The sequence below is a fragment of the Triturus cristatus genome, chromosome 6 (assembly GCF_964204655.1).
Source record: "Triturus cristatus chromosome 6, aTriCri1.1, whole genome shotgun sequence".
Classification (NCBI taxonomy): domain Eukaryota; kingdom Metazoa; phylum Chordata; class Amphibia; order Caudata; family Salamandridae; genus Triturus; species Triturus cristatus.
In genome coordinates, this window is record NC_140589.1 from 1,139,691,323 (window position 1) to 1,139,715,529 (window position 24,207).

The following is a 24,207-nucleotide window of genomic DNA, read 5'->3' on the forward strand; positions in this document are numbered from 1 at the left end:
TCCAATTGCCCCTGAGTGTCAGGAACAGTTCAGTTTTACGTGGAACGGGCGTCAGATGACGTTCAGAAGTCTTCCTCAGGGCTATGTGCATAGCCCTACGATCTGTCACCGGCTGGTGGCAGAACACTTGACTGAGATACCAGTTCATCCCAAAATTCAGATATGTCATTATATTGATGATGTTTTGATCCAAGGCGAAACACAAGAGGATGTTCAGACACAATTAGATAGAGTCATTGAGTGTCTGCGTGGGAAAGGTTGGGAGATCAATCCGGACAAATTACAAGGTCCGTCCCAAGCTGTAAAACTTTTAGGTATTAATTGGCATGAGGGACACCGCGAGGTGATCCCTCAAGTTAAACAGAAGATTCTTGATTTTTCGGTTCCGAGGAATAGGAAGGAAGCCCAGAGCTTCATTGGTTTATTTGGTTTTTGGCGCCAGCATATTCCTCATTTGAGTCAAATATTGGCCCCGTTGTACCGTGTTACACGTAAAAAGAATGCATTTGAATGGGGTAAGCAACAACAAGATGCATTTAGTTTAGCGAAAGAGGCAATTCAACATGCTATGGATCTTTGGCCTGTACGTGATGGTGATGTGGATTTGAATGTGTCTGTGCAAGGCCCTTATGCAAACTGGAGTCTGTGGCAGAAACAAGGCAGGTGCAAAGTACCATTAGGGTTTTGGACCAAAAAGCTACCTGATGCTGGTGAGCGTTATACACCCTTTGAGAAACAGCTACTTGCTTGTTATTGGGCTTTGGTGGATACCGAGCAATTAACATTGGGACATGACATATTCTTGCGTCCTGAAATTCCTATTATGCAGTGGGTTTTGAGTTCACCAAAAACTCATCGAATTGGGCATGCTCAGGAGGCGAGTGTGATTAAATGGAAATGGTACATACAAGACAGGGCACGTGTGGGTCCGAAAGGAGTTGCGTCTTTACATGAGCAAGTGGCGCAAGCACCATCGACTGAGACTGAGAGTGAGTGTTCTGTACCTTTAGAACAGGAGTCTCCTGTCAAGTGGGGTAAACCTTTTGATGATTTGTCCGTCGAGGACAGGAACCATGTGTGGTTCACAGATGGGTCAGCAAAATTTATTGGAACTACACGGCACTGGAAGGCGGTGTCTTATAATCCGATCACACAGAAACTGTTGAGCACAACTGGTGAAGGGAAGAGTAGTCAGTTCGCAGAGCTCTATGCCGTTTATCAAGTTTTGAAACAGGAGTTACCTGGTGTATGCCATATTTTCACCGACTCCTGGTCCACTGCCAATGGACTGGCCGTTTGGTTACCGACCTGGCATTCCCATAATTGGAGGTTACACTCCAAAGAGTTATGGGGAAAAGAGTTATGGCAAGAGATTTGGGAAATGCTCCCACAGAGTACTGTTACCATCTTCCACGTGGATGCTCACACCCCAATAGATTCTCTTGACAAATTTTTTCATAACATTGCAGATGAGAAATCTAAAATTGCTGAGGCAGTGGTGGACAGACAAGATCCTGATATTGCGGGATTGGCGAAATGGGCACACCAGAAGGCAGGACACTTTGGAGAGAAGGCCACTAGCAGGTGGGCTGCTGATAGAGGAATTTATATTCCCCTGGACCTAATCAAAAATGTTATTCTACATTGTCCCGTCTGTCAGCATATCAGACAGCGTAAAGTACCCCAAATTGTTAGAGGTCATTTACATCGCGGGAAATTGCCCGCTCAAATCTAGCAGATTGATTACATCGGACCCCTTCCCATGAACAGAAATTGTCAATATGTTTGCACAATTGTCGATACATATAGTGGTTTGCTAGTAGCTTTTCCATGTAAGCAAGCCACCCAATTGAATACCATTAAAACATTAGAATTGATTATGATGTATTATGGTGTGCCATTCCAAATTCAATCTGATAATGCATCCCATTTTCGTGGAAGATTGGTACAGGAATTCTGTGTAGAAAATAATATCGAATGGATCTTTCATATACCTTACTACCCGCAGGCCTCGGGCCTGGTGGAGAGATTGAATGGCCTGTTAAAGGATCAGCTACGTAAATTAACAGATGACAAGTATAAAAATTGGCGAGACTTTTTACCCCAAGCACTATTAATCCTGAATAATCGTCCTTTTTTAAATGCTGAATCTCCACTTATGCGTTTGTTCCCCCCAAAGGTTGAGACTATGCCTAATGTAATTAATGAAACTGTGATGTACTGGGAAATTACTTCCGGAGCTCTGGCTCCATGCAGAGCGACCCCAGGGTCGGCAGGCTTAGATTTGCATGCCATGGATGACACCGTTCTAAAAAGCAAAAATCGGGTCATCATTGCTACCGGTGTTGGTATTCATATACCACCGGGGAATTTTGGATTGATCGCCCCTAGATCGGGGCTGGCTGTAAAAGGCATCCAGGTACTTGGAGGGGTAATTGACAGCGACTATCAGGGAGAGATTAAGGTACTTCTGCTAAATAGCAGTGAGAATGACTTGCTGATACACCGCACCGACCGAGTGGCTCAATTACTCATTATGCCTGTTTTCAGTGGTGAAATAATGAAAGGCACTGCCCCAACTTTGCTAACTGTACGAGGCCAGAAAGGCTTTGGCTCTACGGATAACCCTGGAGCCAAGATTTGGGTGCAATCGCCTAAGAATCCCCCTGAACAAGCAGAGGTTATTGCCACCGGTCAGGATAACACCATTTTGGTTATGAGGCCAGGGAAAGATAGCTGGGAAGCTGTCCCAGCTGATAAATGTTATTTACGAGAATGATTAATGCCTGTGTTTGGTTCTTTTTCAGATCATTCTTTGGATTGTTGCTGCAGGATGTGTCGGTACTGGACACCGTTCGGTCTACTTCGGAGAGAGAGAAGGGATCCCATTAACCCGGGATGAATTGGGAACCAGAGTGTTGCGTTCCTTCAATGCGTGGGACTCGTCATCGAACTTTTGGACACTGCTGGCGAAAAGAGTAACTGATGCCCCTCACTTCTGTTTGACACCGATGAGATCTGTGCACGATATCTTAGCGACGTGCCTAGTTGCTGTCCCCGCCTCGCTGGAGACGTTAATAAGCATCTTTAATGTTTCAAAGGCTCGTCCGAATATTATTCTGGGTGATTTTGCTACCCATGCATATTGTCCTTTATGTACTGAACTGTCGAATGAGCAACTTCCCATCCAATCCCAAATAACTACGTATAACATTACACAAGGTGATCTATGCTTTTTCCTCACATGTAATCCTAATGCAATTTCTGAATGTCTACGTCTCAAGTTAAGAGGCGCCACTGTTCTCACATCTCATGAACGAACTCTGTGTTTCCAGAGGACACCGACCACATGTGTTTCAGTCCAGAACAATATGACTTGCAATAGTTTGGTAGTTACTCCCAGTCACTATCGTGCAATATTGCTACCTGCCGGATGGCTTTTCTCATGTGGTAATACTTCCTGGCCCTATGTCCCTGCGAACATTTCCGGAGGCCCGTGTGCCATTACTAGACTCAGTTTACTTATGTTCTCATCACATCCAAATGCCAACTCTCGTGTGCTCCGAGATACAACTACGTTACAGGAGGATTGTGACTCATCTTTGCATTTATATTCCAAGTCTGAATACCTTAGTCTAGCTGTTTCAATTATTGGTGTCCCTGCTTTGGCGGTTTATAATGCTAAATCCATTGGGAAAATGGCTTGCTGGATGGTCAAATCTATTAATCATACTTCCACAGTCTTATCTGACTTACTATTAGACGCCCAGGGTGAACGTAGAGCCATCTTGCAAAATAGAGCAGCCATTGATTATCTTCTGCTTAAACATGGACATGGATGCTCGGACTTCGAAGGCCTTTGCTGTTTTAACTTATCTGATCATACACAATCCATTCGTGCACACATAGATACATTGCATGACCTAACTAATGAAGTTAGGAAACACATTGATCAGAGCTGGTTTGACTGGCTCTTTAACTGGTTGCCAGACATGAATATGCTACGCCACACGTTAGGTGGCATTTTGATTGCTCTTGTTGTTTTAATTTCTATCTGTTGTTTTATTCAGTGTATCCCTTCACTGCTTCAATTCTGCACATCTGGTACTAGACATAGATCAGTTAGTTTTGTTTCATATTATTCTTCCACAGATGTTAGTTCCACTTAGTATATATATATAATAGACTGAAGTCAAGGGTGGAATGTACTGCTCGATTTTCCCGGCCTTCCGGTGTTGCAGAGCAATCCATATGACTTCAGTCTCTTTCCATCCGAGTCTAAGGACTGGAGTAGTGAGTAGGTCCTATCTATTAGACACTTGTGACACCATCCCGTGCTCCTACCCTTAGCTCAGGGCCTATATACAGAGCCTAGGGAATAGATTCGTTAGCCTTGAGGATAATTTGCCCTATAGTGAGGTTGTTTCATGGAGCTGTGTTGAATTCAGGCCTGGTAGGCCTCAAACGGGAGAGACTCCATCTTTCTTTCTGCTCCGGCAGCCCGGGACCTTTCCAGAGGGAGGGGGATGTTTTAGTTATGAGGTGTTATTCGCTTGGAGAGAACCGGTTCAGGCCGGCCCTTATCGAAGGATTGTATTTTTCTTCATGCCGAAGACACTACATCAGGCCGGCCGGCTGGGAAAGTGTCCTTGGTACGGGGAGGTACAGGAATTTGGTGGGCGGCAGGTTTCGAGCTGGAAATTTCCATGAGGGAATGCACTTCTATATTAGTGAAAGTCTGAGTGAGATAAGGGCACTTGCTTCTAGACCATAGGCGGCATCTGGCCGTTAGCAGAAGAGCTATTACTTATTCCAGGGAAGACTGATGATGAACTTGAATCCAAAGAGGAGAGGGTAGCCGATAAGGACGAGGTTCCAGTGACTCGGAGAGGGAGAAGGGAGCAGACCCACAACTGCAGAGGGGTGACTTCCAGGCTAAGCCGAGGCATAGACGAGAAGGGAACCTAGATGACCATTGAGTACAGGCGACGTACCCTCAAGGTGAAGTCGATCCCTTTTTCTTTGAAGTGTATAACTTAATCTTTTACTTTCCTTGCAGGTTATATATGTATGATGTGTTCCGTAAATGTGCATGTGGCATTTAAATAAAGTATTTAGCTTATTGTACGTTAGCATGTGTTGTGTACTTTTGTATAGGAGGATAGCCTATTCTTTAGTCAGAGTTGCCTTAAAATGAACAGAGGTTAATCCTGGTCAGGTAAGTGGTAACTGGATGAGGGGGAAAACAAGCCCCTCGAACTAGAGAACAGGTTGTGCTCAACTAATAGTCTTTGTGTGATCTGATATATAGTCCCAATTCCCCTGTCGTGTACTAATAGGATGAGCTCGTGCTAAGGCTGCCGTGTAGGTAGGAGATTCTGGGTCTGACTGTGGCCGCGAGATCGTGAGTGTGTCGCTGCCGAATGGGCAGGAGATTCTGGACCTGACCCAGGTCGCGAGACTTTGTGTGTTGCTACCGGATGGGTAGGAGATTCTGGGCCTGACTGAGGCCGCGAGATCGTGAGTGTGTCGCTGCCGAATGGGTAGGAGATTCTGGACCTGACCCAGGTCGCGAGACTTTGTGTGTTGCTACCGAATGGGTAGGAGATTCTGGACCTGACCCAGGTCGCGAGACTTTGTGTGTTGCTACCGGATGGGTAGGAGATTCTGGACCTGACCCAGGTCGCGAGACTTTGTGTGTCGCTGCCGAATGGGTAGGAGATTCTGGACCTGACTGAGGTCGCGAGATCGTGTGTGTGTCGCTGCCGAATGGGTAGGAGATTCTGGACCTGACTGAGGTCGCGAGATCGTGTGTGTGTCGCTGCCGAATGGGTAGGAGATTCTGGGTCTGCCTAAGGCCGCGAGACTGTGGTTGCTGAGATTGTGAGGCTGTGAGGTCTTGATATATATATATATATATATATAATAGGAATTCCCTGTCCTTAGGTGGTACGTATATATGTGGTTATTTGGGTGTAAAAAGACCCTAGGGAGGGGGTAACGTTCTGTTTTGGGTCAGAAGGGCTCTGTAGAGCGGGTTCCACCCGATCCGAAAACCCAAGCAGAACAAAAGTCCGGGAGAAGGAAAGAGCTCCCTGATAGGTAACACTGGAGTGGAGAGGATGTGATGCAGTGGCCAGAGCTGCTGACTCAAGAGCTAGGGATCCCTGTTCGCATCTCGGCAGCGCTGGCAAAATCCTATGATTCTATGGAAATCACGTAATCTCTCTGGGTGATTAATTGTTATATAAATATGCTGCAAGAGTAAATGGCAAAACTTTATGAAAATATAGTTCCCCCAAAGTGGATATTAACAGTATTTTGGGCAGCGGGAAACTGATAAGAGAAGAAAAATAAGCATTGGTAAATGCAGGAAAATATGCTACAGCCAATAGAAATTGAGAAAAAGGTAAGTGGCAAGCACAGGAACCAATGAGTAGCCATGAAAGAAAGGAGGCAGAATGTAAGTCCCTTTTAAGTTTATATTAAAAACAATAGATTTCCCAAGCACAGCACAAGCGCTGTGCAGTTGAAACCTAAAAAGACACTATGTCTAACATCTTTGCCTGGAATATACAGGACACAGCTATCCTAGTCCTTCAGGGCATGGCCGGACTTGGAACAGCAACCAGCCCTGGCAGATTGCTGCTCGACCAGCCCCAGGAGCGCGCGTGCAGGGGCGGTGCTAGTGGGAAGCACAGCTCCCGCTTTTATTACAGGGGGGCCGATATGGCAGCACTGCTGCCAAACCGGCCCTCAGCAACAAAAACGACCGTCACGGGTACAAAGCAGGCCCCACCCCGCTGGCTCACCGGGGATATGCCTGGTGCCCGCTACAGCCAGTCCGGCCCTGCTTCTGGGAACATGGTTATGAAGACTCGGTCCTTATCAACGATACATTCTTCTTTCAACTTGCCATATATATGTCCCAGATAACCCTTTCCATGAGTGGCAGAGTGAACAGCTTGTAATCACAAACTACACAGACATGTGTAAAGCTCAGATAGCCCAGTCCATGAGGAGTAACAGATATGAAGGCAGACTGACTCATTCCACGGATTTAGGCATCAGTTAACCAAGTTCTTGTGAGGCTGTGTTTGGGCAGACCAGGGTATTCTTCTGCAGCCATGGCCCTATGCATAAAGGGCTTTGAATGCCCAGTGCCTGTGGTGCATAAACTAGGTAGATTTGTTACTTGTTTTTGTTTGTGCTCTCCCAATAGCTGGTATTGTAGATTTAATTTTTCTTCTACATATCCCTGTACAAGAGGCTTTGACAGACTAAGGCCCAGAATTAGCAACTCACTTTTGTGACACAAACCTGGAGCACAGTGGCAGAGTGGAATTTAATATATAATGCAATTCAGAATCTATGTTGGATAGTCTAACTTTACTACTTTTCGGTATTCACAAAGGTAAACTTACACCAAAAGTTTTACTTTACTACTTTTCAATATTCACGAAGGTAAACTTAGACCAAAAGTCTAACTTTACTAGTAGTAACATACCTTTGTGATTACCGAGGTGTTGTAAAATTGGACTTTGGTCTCAGTTTACTTTTGTGAATACCGCAAAGTAGTAAACTTACACAAAATTGTAAGTTTACCATTGCGAAGTGGGCCCATACTGCTTAAACCAGACTGTGTGCACAATGAGAGGACAGTGTGCAGCACGAAGAGCGTGGCACTTCCATTTCTCTCTGATGATAGAAACTCCATACGACAGGGCCACAACCTTCACCGATGAGATAAGCCTGAGTCAACCACAACGTACTGTAAACTTCCTGGGCCTTACATGCTGCCCATGTAGAGAATTAGTGACTAAAACAGAGGTGCTTATAATACACAGAACAGAGGTTTGGAGTAGGAAGTTCCAAGACAGAAGCCACTTCCTTAACACCCCTCCAACTCACGTGAACTCTACAGTGCAGAAAGGACTACGCCAGCACTAAAATACCAACACCTGATGTAGTGCATCACGACAAAACCAACACGGAATGCAAAAGAATCCGGAGTACGACAACAATAATGCAGGACAATGGGCAAGAAGTGAGTGGTGGACAGCGGAAGACCTAGGACAAGCCGGCCAGCAGACCACGGGGCTAGCCCAGTGTGTCAACAAGCTATTGGAGGCACAGAATAGCAATCTACCAAGTGGGGGGCACAGGTAATTTGCTCTCGTCATACAACAAACGAGGAGCACCTGCTCGATCCATGCCACTATTGCGCATGTAAATAGCTAGACTTAATACCTTTCTAAAGGAAATCGGGGAAATAGTCAATGGAGTAAACACGTCACTCCTACATTAAATCAGGAAGGACATTTTCAAATTATTCCAAAACTACCCTAACACTGAAGGAGAAAGAGACTAAAAGAGAGCTGCAGTGGCGCTCGAGGTAAGATATAACCCACAGCCTATCAGGCTATGAGTGGTTCAAACTGCAGCAAGCCTAAACAACAAAAACACAAATCCACCGACAGATTGGACTAGCTGCTCAACTTTAAGAGCATGTACACTTAAGATGATGCAACAAAATAGGGATACATCCAATGTATCCAAAGATGCCCCATGCCCGTCCTCTGTGCTGAGATGAGAAGTCGCGCGGCAGCCGAGCTTCATGCCACACTAAGACTTGAGTGATCACTCGAACTGTCAAATGTCAGAGATGAACAGATGGAGTCTGCTCTTGCCAAAATATCTATAAAAGAAGAACAGGAAGAGACAATCGCCATCAAATATGAAACCGTCAAACATATTGGTGGAAGAAGTGTCAAAATCACTGAACCCCACTCTCAAGATCCAAATTCAGGACCTCATCATCGGTACCCTCATTCACGCCATCGTCTCCGTGATCGTCATGGGCATGAAACTATATGTTCTGCTGAGGTTCTGCCCAAATCTCGCATTCTCTAAAACATACATAGAAGCCTGTGGTGGAGTACTGCCCGTCCATTTGCCAGGCACAGTCACAACGGAAATAAATCATGGGTCCTCGGCAATCTGAACCAAGGTGTTTACTACCAAGGTAGTCACTGGCACCCTATTAAACGGTGCAACACCCTTCTACCAGAATTGGAGCATTTGTTACAGGGGCTGGTTTATCTCAAACCAAAACTAATTCAGCTGCACTTGGACAAGACCATTATAGCCATATCCTTGAGGCATCACAGATATCTTTCCACCTCTCGTCTCTGCTGGAAGCAAAGTTACAGAAGCTAGGAGCCACGGCCAGCAGCCTTGGCATTCCTCCATGTGGTCATGGAAGTCTTGTGCAATGCAAATTTGTATCGACATAAGCATTGCAAATACGGCAATCAAAAGGAAACTGCATATCACCCCCCACTCTTAACAGCATTCTCACCAACATGGGGAGAGGAGTTGGCCTAACAGTTAGGGCGATGACCTCGAATCTGGGGTACTGGTTCGAGTCTCCGCAATGACGCTGAACATCCTGTGATTCTGGACAAATCACTTAATCTCCCCCTGCATAACAAAAAAATAAATGTGTCCTCATGTAATGCAACTGGTGCTATGTAAAGCGCTCTGATACCCGATTTGCGTCAAGTTTGCGCTATATAAAACTCAGTTTTTTTGTTTGTTTTTTAAATGGAGCAAGATGTTCTTGAAGTTGGACTTTAATCCATCTACTTCAACTTGACATGGTAACACTTGTAGGGCTGTGAAGATGCAAACATAATAACATCTGGCTATCATCTGTGGCCAAGGTGTCCCAAAACGCCAACAGGGAAACTTTGTCAGGGCTTGTGAAGGGGTATTCAACGCCAGGGATGATCATTCATGAAAAGACCATCGTGGAACACCATCAATGACTCAAAGACACCGCACACAGAATATCCGAGCATGAATTCATACTCCTCTGGCAAAAGTATGCATTTGTCACAGAAAATAAACCGCTATTTCTATGTATTCTCACAACCTGGAGTGAAGGTTGACTCGCAAATGGCCAAAGACATTAAAGAAACAAAGGTTCAGAATCTGAAGTCTGAGGCTTTCTTCGAATGGCAAATTATTGTGGGTGATTTATTCCGAATTGGTCTATCCTTCACGGAACCCCTGTAGAAACTGACAAAAAACTGAATGCCTTAGGGGTGGACAGAAACTCATCAACAAGCTTTCACACAAGTGAAAGAAGCCCCGATGAATGAAACTGTCATGATGAACCTGGAAGCAAACCTTGTCAGACAAGGGCTTGTTCTCCTACGGGAACAATGACCAGTCACCTGGGTGCCAACAACATTTGTGAGTAAAGCACTCTCAGAGACTGAAACTAGATACGCTCAAGTACAGAGGATTGCGACCATTTCTTCTGTAGCTGAATGGACAAGTATTCCAAGTGGTTACAGACCACAGGTGGCTGATACACATGTTCACAGGGTCATCAACACATCTCCCGCCCAGGATAAAAAATCAGACTTTTGGTCCAGACGTCAGATCTGGGGGATGACACTACAGAACACACTAACTTCACTGTCCAGACAGTATTCCCAAGAACCTATAAAAATAGCGAGTGTCACAGCAACCATGGAATACCTCCAAGCTGTACTTAAAGCAGATCAGGAAAACACTTGGAAGATATCCCCATTTAATATCATAGACAGATATATATCCAGCCAATATCCCTCCTGGGCCTGTGAAGAGTAAGGTTTGAATTAGCGCAATAAGCAAAAGACGTGTTCTTTATTGAAAGAAAATGGTAACTCACACACCTGAGTCTTTAAGGCATCATGAAGACCGCAGGGAGCTTACAAGGGAAGGAGTGGTTCAGTGACATGGATGGACAAGTGGAAGAGACCATTAGCTACGTTTTTTTGTGTATGGCCACTGACAGATCGGAGCACTGAGCCCTGATCATCTCGGAGACACCATGTAAGACTCCTTGGACTAACCTCAGTGCAGACATTTGCTTTCTAACAGATGGGCAGCAATTAATCCTCAGCATTGATGCACACACTAATTGCCCATTACAGAAACCCTCCAAATCAGGTCTTTTCAGCTTGTTGAGCCAAAGGCAGTAAAATATTTTCCTTGTATGGCCTCCAGAAAATAGTAGACACGGACAACGGTCTTCCATTCCAAAGGGTAGAATTCTGGGTAGACTTAAACAAACTAGGATTCACTCATTGGAAGATCAAGCCTCAGCAACCCCAAGCTAAAGACAAAGTTGAGAGGTTCATGAAACCGTCGATAAAGTCCTAAGCATAGCTGTAGAGCAGACCCACAATATAAAATGGGTCTTACATCACTTCTTAAGGATGCGCCACACAAGTCCTCTTGTACCACAAAATGCACACCTGCCAATCTGATGTTTGGGAGGCCGACAGCTCATATAATCCCAGGTGCACCACTATGGACTCCACCAGCTTAGTTAAATAAGTAACACAATGAATAGTATAAAAAGGGAAGGAATGCAATATCATTTGATCAATTCACCTGAGTCATCCCTGCTAATTTAAAAGCATATTTCATCTGTATGAGATATGTAAAAGTAATTACAGGCTACTCATGGTACAAGCTTTGCTTCAAAAGAGATGGTACTTAATCTGTCTATGACAATATTATTATTATTATTATAACTCTGTATGACAATGAGCTATGTAGGGGATAAAGAAACAGAACAAATGGTTTGCATTCAGTTGTCCCAAATACACTCCAACACACCCAGGTGTTTAGCCCTCACGTCTAATTTAACATATAAAAAAAAATCTAATAGTGCCTAATAACATAGGCTAAAATATTTTGGGTGGGAGTAACATCTACTTGTGATTTCACAACATTCTCATAAAGAAATACAATACAAAAACAAATTATATATTTTAAACCTTGATTTCTTGAATTGTTATCAAATTCAAACTGAAAGGTTAATATCCATAGCGCAATGGAAATACTTTTAATATAAACAAGCCTTTTCATCAGTTACATCAAACTTTCATCTGCATCGAAGAATGGTCAACAAAAGCCAATTAGGTCTGCTTTTCAATAGAAAGAGCATTTTTTGGTTTGCTGTAAACTTTGGCCCCATTTAAAGATCCCTCACAAAACGTCCCCCCCCAAAAGTTCAATAAACTCAGGTCCTTCCAGTAAAGTTTTGGGGTGATCCGTCAAGCGGGGAGTCCCAAAACGCAAAAAACCCTTTGCATTTTCTATAGACTTCTTTAGACAAGGCTATAGCAAAAACTGTGGAACGGGATTACTCCGAATTTGGCAGGAAGCTACATGTTGATGGAGCAAGGACTCGTATAAAAGAGACTTGCTCAGATGCAACCCTCTCATATAACTCGTAACAATGTATTAATAAAGTATTGTGTAAATTAATATGCACCACATTACATATTTTAGCAAGATGATGCTTGCTTACGTGTTTTACTAACAAGTAACCCGAGAGAAACTTAAAATGGCTGCTAACGCGGGAAACTGTACTGCGCATGCGTCACCTGCATCTGCGCAGAATGACGTTCTTTCGCTTGGAGGGAAATTTCTGCACCTGCGCAGTCACTCTAAAAATGTCCGCTTGAAAGCTCATATGCTAAGCATCTGCTTTGCTGAAACGAAAACAAGCTATTTACTAAGTGCTAATGCAGGGAGAGCTTTTATAAATAAATAGAGTAGAGATAGGTGGTATAAAGTGAAATAATTTTATTTTGAAATTAATATGTTTCTCATGGACCTCTCTACTAGTTCGTATTTGGGCCTCCGAGCGATGCTAAAGCCTGTACTTCACGTGACCCCTCACGCAGGTGCAGAAATAACAAGTCAAAAGCCATGATGTCGTTTTGAAACCCGTCGAAGGCTATCATTGTTACATGTCCTGGGAACCTGCTGGACATCCTGCATATTGAACAGACAACTGTAATATGTATTCATTTTCATTGATAAAGATGTGAAATGAAGGGTGGGAAATACAGCTTGGGAAAATAAAGTAATGGGCGGGAACATTAAACAAAGAACGAAAGAAAATTATTAAAACTTAGCATGGTGTGATGATCATCTCCCCTTGCCTATCCAATCAGAATTAGGAGTTTCATAAAGTTGAAACATTAATGGGTGGTACATGAGCATAGAAAGGTATCATTGAGGTAGTTTAGTTAGTTAGATAATCGCAGAAGGCTCGTGATGCTGAGATGCTGAGAGATCGAGATGCTGTCCGTGAGCTGAACGAATGCAGAAGAAGAATCGATTTGCAGACTTAGAATTTGAGCCAATTAATTAGAAGAAAATCGTGGGAGAATCAAGGAGGGAAATAAAGCAAATAATTAGAAGAAGATCACGGAAGGATCGAGGAGGAAGATAGTGTCAGAGAGGGGTGCGACGCAGGTGTCGGATCTAGAAGAGGTCATCTATCCTGTCTTGAATCCTGTCCTGAAACCTGTCCTGAAGTATTTGTCACCTGTTCTTTACCAGGTGGACCTTTCCAGCTTTTTGGCCGAGGTGTTGTTTTCCACACCATTCTAGGTAAATATACTTCTGTGTGGTAAGTCATTGTACTGCTCTCTCTATCCTCTCTTTCCTGAGTACGGACATTGCAAAACTTTGTTCTAGTATAGGTGACCGATTATTGTAATAATTGACTTTTCCTCCTTGGAGAAACGGAGTTCACACTGTAAATCTGACTTTGGCTCACATGAATTAACTAGATAAACATTTAAAACTTCTCCTGAGTCTGTGTTTATTTCAAATATAGAAAGGAAATTTACTTTATGTCATTTCACCATCAACTAGTTCCAACTAATAGTTCCAATGACCAGAGGAAAGAACTTTTTGATCAGTGAAAGATCAGTTAAAATTTGACAGGTAACTAATCTCATAAAAAGTCATTTATAAAAATTGACCCCCAGCGGTATTTACTAGCCTATGTGAATGTGTGTTAATGGGCCCAGGTGAGTATATGGTGTTTGTGTACCTGAGGTTGGTAACCCGCTGCATCAGTTTTCTGGTAGCAGAGCTATGATTATTATTGACTAGTTTGGTGATTATTGATTATTGATATATGTTTTTAACAAACCCGTTTGTGTTTTGTTTTATGTTGTCTGGAAATTCCCTGGAAGTGAATAGCGGGTGGTAAATGGAAGCCACACTGCAGTGAGGTTACTCGTCTGTTGGAATACCACTGAGAAGCTATGTAGGGCTGGCAGTGTTAAATTAGGGACCATTTTCGTATAAAAGTGAGAGTGATTGATAGCTAAAGAGTTAGCTGGTGAAACTTTGGTCTTATATCACCTAGAAAGGGTAACACCGAAGGAGTAACAGGTTCACCTGAGCTTGAGTGAAGGGTAAGCGGAAGGTTTTACTCGCTGTATATGAAGAGTAAGCGGAAGGTCTTACTTACAGCAACAGGAATAAACTATTATTTGATTTTAATGGAATAGACAGAGTAGAGAATGTTTTTACGTCGTTATTAATAAAACTTTTGATGCAAAGTTGTAAGACATGGGATGAAGTGATACAATTACAGGATGAGGGGGAAGTGAGTGAAAAGGAGGAGTGGATAAAAACAGGGTGTCAAAGGAGAACAGAGTATCATGGAGACACACACCTAGGCAGGGACGCCATGATCAGGCTTTTTAGACAGGATTGGTATAATCCGCGATTTAGGGCTGTCGCAGAGAGTCTTTGCCAGAGATGTTTAACTTGTCAACAAATAAACCCAGGCAGGAAAACATTGGTCAGTTGGGGAAGAATTGGGAAGGCAGAAGGACAATTTGTGAGGTTGCAGATAGATTTTATCCAATTACCACCATGCAGAGGATTGAAGTACGTCCTTGTCATAGTTTGTTTGTTCTCACGGTGGGTGGAGGCATACCCTACTACAAGAAATGACAGCATACCAGTTGCCAGATTGCTGTTGAGGGAGCTAATGCCGCGGTTTGGTTTTCCAGTAACTGTGGAATCAGATAGAGGATCTCACTTTAATAATGAAATAATTTGGTTAATCTGTGAAGCATTTAAAATTGAACCATTTAAAATTGAACAAAAACTGCACTGTTCATATCGCCCAGAGGCTTCTGGAGTGGTAGAACAAATGAATGGCAAATCAAGACTGGCAAAGGTGTGTGCATCCATACCACTGTGTTAGCCAGATGCATTACCTCTTGTTCTGATGGGACTCAGAAATATTCCTGTGTCAGGTCTCGCATAAGCCCTGTCCTGTTTTCCGCGATCAGCGCGGAATAGGCTCAAGGACTACATGTCCCATGAGCACTGGCGGCAGCGCGGCACGCACTCACAGTGGTGGAAGGCATATTAACACACTTCTGCCCTGGCGGCGTCGCCAAGTATTTTGAATCCAGAGACGCGAAGAGAGTGTTCGTTGTGTTTGTTCTTTTGTTCCTGATCTCTTTCGCAGTTCGAGTGTTGAGTTCAGCGGGGGATGCCTCTGAGCTGAGACGCTGACTGGTGCCTCGTATGGAGCTCTGCAGCCATAAACCCGGTGAGGGCTGATCGGTCTGGAAAACCATCGGCAACCACGAGAGCGGGTGCGGTAAGGGTGCAGCTGCACCACTGCTGATACCGTCGAGCACCGTTTTGGGAAAGTGCCAATGGTTATATAAAGGGGGGATTAAAATTGGATTAAATATCCCTTGAGGTCTTTGCATTTGGATGCAAGCATTTGGTGTGTGTTCTGTGACAAAACTCAAAGCACTAGGTGTTCCTCCTCGTTGGTGAGACAGAGTCTAACAGCTGGAACATGCTATTATCCGTCTGCAGAAAGTAGTTTGTGCCAAACAAACGAGTAACTTCTTGCAGGAAGTAGCACGAGGAAGCCTGTCACGCACATGGAGGTCGTGGCTGAAGTACCAGAGAGAATAGAAAGAGAAACAGGGCATTTTCCTTAAAGGACATATGATGTTAATACCCACAAAAGCATTACAGAAGCAGGTGTTCTGTTGGTGTCACGAAATACCCGGCGCTGGACACAATGGACTGTACAAAACCTTAGAATGGGTTGAAAGACAGTTTTGGTGGCCTAGTGTTCGAAAGGATATCACTCTGCATGCAGATGGTTGCTGAGTGGATGGTGCTTAATTCCTTAAAACTCAATGCCGACAAAACGGAGGTCCTTGTGTTCGGCAAAGATCAAAACATCTGGTCCAATGAGTGGTGGCCTCCTTCCTTAGGAACCTGCCCTATTCCCTCCTCTACGGCTAGGAATCTTGGTGTCATTTTTGACACCTCACTTGCCATGAATAGCCAGACTAACAGGACCGTGGCCACTTGCTGGGGAATTATTAAAATTCTAAAACGCATTATTCATTATCTGTCCCCGCAGGCACGAAAACAGACAGTCACGGCCCTGGTGGGCTCCAGATTAGATTACTGCAACGCACTATTCGCAGAGTCTAATAAATATCTGATACAACGTCTGCAGGTAGTACAGAACGCTGCCGCTAGATTTGTCTTAGCACTCCCCAGGGACTCTTCGGCGACGATGGCCAGGAGGAACTTGCATTGGCTCCCTATCAGATTCAGAATCTCATTCAAACTCCTCTGTCTCACTTATAGGGCCGTGCAGGCTGGCCCCTCAAATGCGTTGGGGTCTCTGCTTACTCGATATATTCCTGGCCGGTCTTTGCGTTCTGCAGACTCGAACAAGCTTGTGGTCCCTCGCTCTAAAAAATCCAGATGGGGGAGCAGAGCTTTTTCCACCGTTGCGCCTCTACTCTGGAATGGCCTTCCTCTAGAGATTAAGGCGCTTCCCTCTTTGTCTTTGTTTAGAAAAGCGCTTAAAACCTGGTTTTTTATAAAGGCATATCAGTAAGCTCTCATGTGCTCTTCCAGTCAGCTTTTATGTTAGGCGCCTTGACGCCCATTGGGCTAAGTCTGCGCGTTACAAGTTCCGCTTCATTCATTCATTCATTCATTCATTCATTCATTCATTCATTCATTCATTCAATGGATTAAAGCGTGCAACACCTGTATGCAAATGAAAACAGACCACTCTAAATGACAAGGGTTGCTTCAGCCTTTACCCACATCCATGGTTCCCTGGGAGAGCATCTCCATAGTCTTCATTGTGGGCTTCCCAAAGATCAGGGTTGTAGCACGGTTATGGTAGTGGCCGATTACCTTACTAAACTGGGGCATTTCATTGCTTGTTGCCGAATACCCACAGCAGGTCAACTAGCAAGATTGTTATTGCTCCATGAAGTCAGGCTACATGGCCTTCCAAGAAAGATTGTGTCTGTTAGGGGTATGCAATTTACAGCCCAGTTTTGGAAGGTATGGTGTTCTGCGTTAAAGATACAGGTGCTCTTTCTACAAGCTTCCATCCACAAACGGATGGACAGACCGAAAGGGTCAACCAAACCCTTAAACAGTACTTGCGCTGTTACGTTGATTCCAATACAGAAACATGGGTGGATCACTTGTGGTTAGCGGAAGTGGCTTATAACAGCGCCATACGTAGCTCCACCAAAACCGCTCCCTTTTACAACACATGTGGGTTTTATCCCAGATTCCTTTCCTTTTTGCATCCTTGTACAGAAAGCAACATACCAGAAGTACACAATAGAGTTACTCACATTCAAAACACATTAAAGGAAACACAAAAACAGTTACAAATAGCTAAAGAAAGATACAAACAGGGAGCAGACAAACATCGCAGAGTTGGCCCTGTGTACAAGACAGAGGATGTGGTGCGGTTGTCCACCAAGAATATCCAATTTAAAAAACACTCAGTATTCAACCCGAAGTACATCGGACCCTATAAAGTTATTAGATGTATCAATCCCGTGGCCGTGAAGCTAGCCCTTCCAGCTTCCATGCGTATACATCCAGTATTTTACGTATCGTTACTGAAGCCCTCAGTTACACCTTTTAAGAAGAGACCTAGCCCCATATGGGTGAACAGTGAAAGAGAATATGAGATCCTAGACACCAAGACAAGAGGCAGAAAAAGGTGGTATTTGGTTGCCTGGAAGGGATACCGGCCAGAAGAAAACTCCTGTGAACCTTCAAGCGGAATACACGCTCCTCGAATGATTGCAGCGTTCCACCGGAAACATCCACTGTAGAAAACATGACAGGACTCCGCGTAAAGGGGATGTACTGTCAGATCTCGCATAAGCCCTGTCCTGTTTTCCGCGATCAGTGCAGAATTGGCTCGAGGACTGGCGGCAGCGCGGCACGCACGCACAGTGGCGGAAGACATATTAACACATTAACACACTTCCGCCCTGGCGGCGTCGCCAAGTATTTTGAATCCAGAGACGCGAAGAGAGTGTTTGTTGTGTTTGTTCCTTTGTTCCTGATCTCTTTCGCAGTTCGAGTGTGGAGTTCAGCGGGGGACGCCTCTGAGCTGAGATGCTTAATGGTGCCCCGTGTGGAGCTTTGCAGCCATAAACCCAGTGAGGGCTTATCGGTCCGGAAAACCATCGGCAACCACGAGAGCGGGTCCGGTAAGGGTGCAGCTGCACCACTGCTGATACCGGCGAGCACCGTTTTGGGACAGTGCCTATGGTTATATAAAGGGGGGATTGAAATTGGATTAAATATCCCTTGAGGTCTTCGCATTTGGATGCAAGCATTTGGTATGTGTTCTGTGACAAAACCCAAAGCACTAGGTGCTCCTCCTCGTTGGTGAGGCACACATTTGTGGTCTCTTGCAAGTAGAAGGGATACCAGTGCAAGGGTGTAAAGTAGGAGCTATACCATACTCCTACAGACAGTTTGTGTTAAATCTCGACATTTCCACCAGGAGTGGATAGAAGGTGCTTTTACTTTGTGTTTTGGAGCATTGAACCTGAAATACCCTGTGAAATTATCACCAGCTCAAGGATTGAGTTTTGCTAATTATGTTTTATGATTGTGTATCCATTCTAGCAGGGGATTGTGGATGAGCCAAGTGGCTCTCATACAACCTCTGTGAGGCCATACCAGAGGGGAATCTGGGTACGTTAAGCTACAAAGGGGGAGTTACATATAGAGAGGATATCCAGCACACCTCATATATCTAAAACAAGTGTTATCTTCTTCTCTGTAGTGTTTCATAGATGTCCCTTGTTGTGACGGGGTCTTGCTTTTACCTGCCTCCTTTTCTTGGGTGGAGCAGGTAGAGCTGGATCCATTGGGACAACACACGTTCTTCTTTTCCTTTACAGGTAGTTATCCTCTTTGTAATATCAGGCCATCAAACAGGGCAGGGGAAGAGGATGTAGTGCATCTATGGATGTTGATTGTATGTTTGCTTTCGTGTCTTTACAGGTCTCCTTCCCCGCTGTTCCCTCCCTTTCCTTTCCTCGCTTGATCGCTTCACTGTTCTGCACTGTAATAGCACTCAGACTTGAAGCTATCGAGAGGTGGACCATAATGAGAATCGATCCGATCTTGAGGAGTTGAGGAGCCCGACATTCCTGATAGAAACACAGGATTAATTCCCCATGAAATTCTCATGGAAAGAGCAATGAGACTAACATTTATACCAAGACACAAACTGTTGAGTATAACTGATGATCTGGTACTAGATTATTGTAAAGGATTGACTGACCTAGTGCATTCTGTCTCTCACCAGGTTGGAGAAGACGCAGTTGCCAGGCAGCTGAATCAAGCACATGATCTAAATCCCAGAGACTGGGTGGTGGTGAAGAATCACACCCGAGAGTTGTGCCTAGCACCCAGGTGGGATGTGCCACGACAAGCCATACTGTTTACAACAACAGCAGTGAAATGTGCAGGTTTGCCTGACTGGATCCATGCCAGTCATACCAAAAGAGTACTAGCTCCTGATGAAAGGGAACCACAACTGACACAAGCAGTTGGGGGCGCTGAAGGTTGTACAGCTAGGAATCTAGAATAACAGATTCTGAAGTAGCTGACCCAGAACAATTGAGCACAAGTCAGGAAAACTGGATACCAGTGGTAGACATACCTGAGGTGATTATTAAAACGAGAAGCAGAACCAGATTAGAAAGGCAAGAAACTAGAGAGGATCGATCAGACAGGTGTAGAAGAACAAGCTCAGGAAAGGGTGAATTAAATTGTTGGAGACCCTGGGCAGGATCAGACAAGGAGAGAAAAATATACTCAGAGGTGAATCAACACATTCACGGATCTGAGGACGGACAGATAGGCCTAGAAGAACACGTTCAGGCTGCAGAAAAGCAAAGTGCAGTAAGACCTGAGCAGGACCAGTTAGGAAACTAAGAACAAGTTCAGGAAGAAGAAGAACAAGTCGAAATAAGACCTGAACAGGACCAGCTGGAGGAAGAAGAACATGTTCAGGCAGATGAAGTCACAGCAATAAGCCCTGAAGAAGGACAGATATAGAGGGACTCTGAAAACAAAGATAATCAAATTGTGCCACAACATAATGAAAATAAAAGAATACTTGAAAGAGACGAGGGAAGTGAAAGTGCAATACAAGCCAAAAAAGTCAGAAAAGGTGATAATTGGCCAGGTGGTGTTAAAAGATTAAAGTATCATTTAAATTCAATAAGTGAAGTACCTGAGCAAGTAAATGAAGTCACAAGTCAGTCTGGGGAATTGACTGGAAAACCCAGGCGAAGAAATCAAAGACTGCGAATTTTGAAGGTTCAAAGGTCCTGAATAGACCTATGTGATTCTTGAAGAATTTGAGAATCTAGATTTGAATGAAGAAAGTGACGAAGAAATAATTGCAGAACAGCTTGACAAAGGAGAACTGAGACCCCCTTGAAGATCAAATAAAATAAAAATTCATAAAGCAAAGAGAAGAAGAAAATCTTCTTAAATTAAAATGGCTGATGATAGGGTTACTGGAAGACCAAAACAAAATTGTATAAAGGAGTGTTGTAGAATATGTATTTGCAGCATATTTTTAGTACTTATATTCTGGTTAGTATTAACCATAGCCATCCCTTATTTAATGGTGACAGAAAAGAAAAATAACACAGATACTAATGAAAGAAAGGCTAACATAAAAGGAAATAGAGTAGAACCAGAAGTACAAGATGAGTTAGATTTACATCACACTATGACAAATAATGACACTGCTTTATATGTATTCACAAAGCTATTAGTTCAGTACGTAGATACCATGGAGATTAGCGATTTTTATATATGTATGAAATTACCCACATTAGTAGAAGAAGGTGTCACGTATCACCATTTACCATTAACATATGGTATTTCATGTAGTATATTAACTAGTTTATTCTATAGAACAGGAAAATTACAGTATTATTATTCAATCGTAGATGTGATATTTTCAGAGGTTCCTATTCGCAAGAGTATGAATCCAGTTCTTAGTACTAAAGATGCATAGTTTATGGGTGAATATTTCTTAACAATGAAAACAATAGATATAGCAGAAGCATACAAAAACTATGTAACATGTTCATTACACGAAGAAGAAAAGGTATTTTTGAATTTAGCAGAGGAAAGGAGACAGAACTTCAAAAGAAAGGCTTCTGAAAAGAAACCTCAGATTCCTCAGTGGGCTGAGAAAGAAAAAATATATACAGCTGGCAGGACTCATGATGCGATGTCCCTAGATTTTGAAAAGAAAGGGAAGATCTGCCTCCATAGATTAAAGACTGACTATAACAATGTATTTATTGGTTCCAGTGAACGCGAACATAACTTTTTGATAATTGGAGGATGGGGACTAAAAGGGGGAACAGATCCAGTATTTCCTGGAGTTTATTATGTGTGTGGGAATAAAGCTTATTTTAGGCTGCCTGCACATTGGTACGGGACTTGCTATTTTGGAATAGTATTCCCTAAAGTCTTTCATGTAAAAAGAATCACTGGAAGCAATAAAAACACAAACAAACTAACCCGTAGGAAAAGAGCTAGTTTTTCAGAAATAGTAGGCGATATATTTAGTGCATTGATACCTTCAGTGGGAGTAGTTCTGCATTCACAAAAGATTTGTCAATCATCCACAGTAGTTGATCGTCTATCGACTGATACTGCTGGAGGGTTCTTAATGATCAATACTGAAATGGTTGCAAATAGATCAATGGTTTTACAAAATCGACTTGCTCAACATTGTTGCACTTATGTTCCAGATAAAAGTGTAAGAGTTGGAGGATACATTAAAAATATTTCGAAACTGGAAAAAGATTTGAAACCACTGGAAGGGGATAGTGAATGGAAGAAATTAACACATAGGTGCCGATTACAATCCGGTAAAAAAATTCCCCGTACGACTCGTATCCGGTCTTTTTACCGTACGAATCGTACAAGTGCCGTACAAACTGCCAATTACGATTCGCATGGGAAAAAGTCCAGACGAATCGCATTGGGAATTATTCCCCACACGTCCTCGGGTCGGAAAATGTGTCCGACACGTCCACGGACGATTTACCGTACAAATGTGAAAAGTGAAGTCCGACCGCGGAATTACGATCCATCCCGTGCGTCCGATGTTACAACCGTATGGAAAAAACACCGTCCGCACCGAACTCCCATAGCAACCATGGAGACATGTGCCCGCATACGCGCCCAACACTCCCCCCAGCCCTCCTATGTATGAGTCGAATCCCCCCTCCCAGCCCCCGTATGTACGCGCCGACCCCCCCTCCCCAGCCCCCGTACATTCGAGTCGTACCCCCACCCGTGTATGTACACCCGTGTACGTGTCGAACCCCCCGTGTATGTACACCCGTGTACGTTCGAGTCGTACCCCCACCCGTGTATGTACGGTGCGTACCCCCAGCTGGGGGTACGCACCGTACATACACGGGTGGGGGTACGACTCGAACGTACACGGGTGTACATACACGGGGGGGTACGACACGTACACGGGTGTCCATACACGGGGGCTTCGACACGTACACGGGTGTACATACACGGGGGGGTTCAACATGTACACGGGTGTACATACACGGGGGGGTTCGACACGTACACGGGTGTACATACACGGGGGGTTCGACACGTACACGGGTGTACATACACGGGTGGGGGTACGACTCGAATGTACGGGGGCTGGGGGGTCGGCGCGTACGTACGGGGGCCGGGAGGGGGGGGTCGGCGCGTACCGGGCCACCTACTCTGGTCGTTTTGCGCCGTACTTCGCTTTTCCGGCACTTTTTGGGTGCCGTGAAAATATTGCCGTCCGGACTGCTGTCGGTTCGAATCGTACTTCCTGGGTCGTGAAACGCTGCCTGAAAACGTCCCGACGTCACGTCGCAGCATTCCCGGATCACATTCGTATGTATATTTTCGTCGGTCGGTGTATTTTACGATTCGTACGGAAATGGTATTTCCGTGCGAATCGTAATTCCATGTTTGTAAAGTTTTACAACCGGGTACGAGTCGGACGGAGAAAACGCTCCGACCGACGGTTCGTACCCGGTTTTTACCGGATCGTAATCGGCACCATAGTCTTACCTCAATCGGGACTTGGTTTGCTAATATAGACTAAGGTTTGATAGGCCAAATAATATTACCTATGCTTGGAATAATAATAATAATGACATGGTGCAGATGTTGTAGATAGAGAAAGAGATATGAAGTAAATGAAACGGGAAAGAAAAGAAAGTATGAAGAAATTCAGTTAGAAAGGCGAACTATATAAAAAGATGAAAAATGTAAAAGATAAAAATGAAGATGGAAATAAAAAGACTGGAAAGTGAATTGAGATGTGCTAAAGTTGGCATCTAGATTGGTGACGGGTAAATTTGTGATGGCACAAATGCCATCAGAGAGGGTATTGGTGGAGCAAGGACTTGTATAAAAGAGACTTGCTCGGATGCAATCCTCTCATATAACTCGTAACAATGTATTAATAAAGTATTGTGTAAATTAATATGCACCACATTACATATTTTATCAAGATGAAGCTTGCTTACGGGTTTTACTAACAAGTAACCCGAGAGAAACTTAAAATATCTGCTAACGCGGAAAAACTGTACTGCGCATGCGTCAACTGCATCTACGCAGAATGACATTCTTTCGCTTGGGGGTAAATTTCTGCACCTGCGCAGTCGCTCTAAAAATGGCTGCTTGAAAGCTCACATGCTAAGCATCTGCTTGGCTGAAACTAAAACAAGCTATTTACTAAGTGCTAATGAAGGGAGAGCTTTTATAAGTAAATGGGAATAGAGTAGAGATAGGTGGTATATAGTGAAATCATTTTATTTTGAAATTAATATGTTTCTCTTTGACCTCTATACTAGTTTGTATTTGGGACTCCGAGCGATGGTAAATCCTGTACTTCACGTGACTCCTCACGCAGGCGCAGAAATAACAAGTCAGAAGCCATGATGT